This window comes from Papio anubis, chromosome 3 (genome assembly GCF_008728515.1).
Source record: "Papio anubis isolate 15944 chromosome 3, Panubis1.0, whole genome shotgun sequence".
Classification (NCBI taxonomy): Eukaryota; Metazoa; Chordata; class Mammalia; order Primates; family Cercopithecidae; genus Papio; species Papio anubis.
The window spans coordinates 61,635,432-61,638,286 of NC_044978.1; positions in this window are offsets into that span (position 1 = coordinate 61,635,432).

Here is a 2,855-nt window from a genome sequence, read left to right on the forward strand (position 1 = left end):
TGCACTCCAGCCTGGGCAGAGAGGCTGAGACTCATGTCAAAAAAAAAAGATATTCAGCCTCTTTAGGTCAAATCAATGTATAACCTCCACGTATAGATTTATGACTTTGCCTGTCACCTGTATCTCTCTACCTTTAAAAACTTGTAAGCCATTGGGGAATTTAGGTCTTACCATGAGCTACCTAATTCTCCTTGCTTGGAGCTCTGCAAATAAAAAAAAATTCTTTTCTTTTCTTTTTTTGAGACGGGGTGTCTCTCTGTCGCCCAGGCTGGAGTGCTGTGGCTCTATCTTAGCTCAGTGCACACTTTGCCTCCTGGGTTCAAGCGATTCTTCTGTCTCAGCCTCCCAAGTAACTGGGATTACATGCATGCACCACCGTGCCTGGCTAATTTTTGTAGTTTCAGTAGAGACGGGGTTTCACCATATTGGACAGGCTTGTCTCGAACTCCTGACTTCAGGTGATCTGCCTGCCTCAGCCTCCCAAAGTGCTGGGATTACAGGTGTGAGCCACTCTGCCTGGCCAAATACCTTTCTCTCACTGCAGCCCTGATGTCAGAGTTGGGCTTTGCAGTGCTGGGTAGACAGGCCCAGGTTCGATTTGGTAATACTTTGAACCAAAAACTATAGTGGTTAAATACATAAAAGTATTAGAAATTCAAGAACATGATTTTTTAAAAAAGCATCTATAGTGGGAGATAGCAATATAATTGTGATACATATGGAATTAAATTTTAACAGGTTTATATATATGTATACAAATATACACACACCTGTGTGGATATATATCTATGTGTGGATATAGGTCTATAAGTATGTAAACATGGCAACGGTCTCAAATTAATTTAGTAGCATTTTATTTTTGTTGCTGCCAAGAAGACAACCATCTGAGATAAAATGTGCTTTTCAACTCAGGACCTGGTTTTGGGTAGGTACTTTTTAGAACATTATTTGTTATGAATTACAGTTCTCATATTGTGATCAATAACTAATATGTTTAATATTCATTTAGATTTACTCTCATACTTATTTGTGTTTTCTGGTGTAGTCTTTTTCTTACATTTTTCTTCTTTCTGAAGAATTCCCTATTAGTATTATTTTTGGTGCATATTTGGTAGAACCAAAGAGTTTTTATATGAGAGAGTATTTTGTCTTCATTTTTGAAGGGTATTTTTACTGGGTGTAGAATTCTAGGTTAATAGATGTTTTCCCTTTTTCTTCACTACTTGAAGTAGTGGACATTTCATTCCTTTGTCTCTTGGAGTTCATAATTTACATTGAAAATCAGCCATTAACTAGTCTTATTGCTCTGTGGAGGAGAAATGGTCTTTTTCTCCTTTTCAATAGTTTTACAACTCTCTTTTTTGTTGTTGTTGAGACGGAGTCTTGCTCTGTTGGCCAGGCTGGAGTGCAGCAGCATGATCTTGGTTCACTGCAACCTCCGCCTCCCAAGTTCAAGTGATTTTCCTGCCTCAGCCTCCTGAGTAGCTGGGATTACAGGTGCCTGCCACCATGCCTGGCTAAGTTTTTATATTTTTAGTAGAGATGGGGTTTCATCATGTTAGCCAGGATAGTCTTGATCTCCTGCCCTTTTGATCTGCCTGCCTTGGCTTCCCAAATTGCTGGGATTACAGGCGTGAGCCACTATGCCTGGCCCTACAACTCTCTTAAAACAAAAGATGACCATCATATTGGGGCTTTGTCATCAAGGAGGAAAGATGTAAAATATGAGGTCAAAGAGTTAATGGTACAAATCATGTAGATCTTACAGGTTATGGTAAAGACTTTGGATTTTATTTTGAGTGCTATGGAAAACCATGGAGTGTTCTAACCAGAAAAGCAGCATGTATCTGATGCAAGTTTTAAAAAGATCAAATTTGAATTCCATATTGGGAATAGATGTGAAGAAGGCCAGTTTAGTACATTGTAATAATCATGTAGGTGAGAGATGATGGTGGCTTAGACTAACGAGTGGTATAAAACTATTTTAAAATCATGAAAGAGTGATTTTGATTAAATAGTTTTTCAGTATTTGTTATTATAATCATATATGTTTTCCTTCCTTAGTCTGTTGATATGGGGAATGATGTAGATTTTCTAACATTAAACCATCCTTGCATTCTTGGGATACCACCAATTTGATAGTATACTTTTTATATATTTATGAATTCGGTTTGCTGGAATTTAGAAAATTTATAATTTATTGTGTCTATGTTCATGAGCAAATTTAGAAAAGTACTTTTGTTCTTTATACCAAACTTTTCTGGTTTGATATCAAGGGTATACAATGAAACTGGCTTTATATGAGGAGTTAGGAAGTATTCTTTTCCAAGTTTCTATAGCATTTAAGTTCAAAAGGACTTACTTATTCCTAGAATATTTGTTCGTAAAACTATCAGGGAATGGTATATTTTTAATAGGTAGATTTTAAACTCAAAATCAATTTCTTTAATGCTTATATGTATACTTACCTTGATCAAATTTGCCAGAGGCTTGTCTGTTTTTTAAAATATATATATTATTATTTTTTTCTTTTTTTAAATTTTATTTTATGGCCAGATGCAGTGGCCCACACCTGTAATCTCAGCACTTTGGGAGGCTGAGGCAGGTAGATTGCTTGAGCCCAGGCATTTGAGACCAGTGTGAGCAATATGATGAAACCCTGTCTCTACTAAAAATATAAAAAATTAGCCAAGCATGGTGGCACATGCCTGTAGTCCCAGCTACCTGGGAGGCTAAGGTTGGAGGATCACTTGAGCTTAGGAGGTTGAGGCTGCAGTGAGTCAAGATCACACCACTACACTCCAGCCTGAGCAATGAAGTTAAGCCCTGTCTGAATTTTTTTTTTTTTTTTTTTT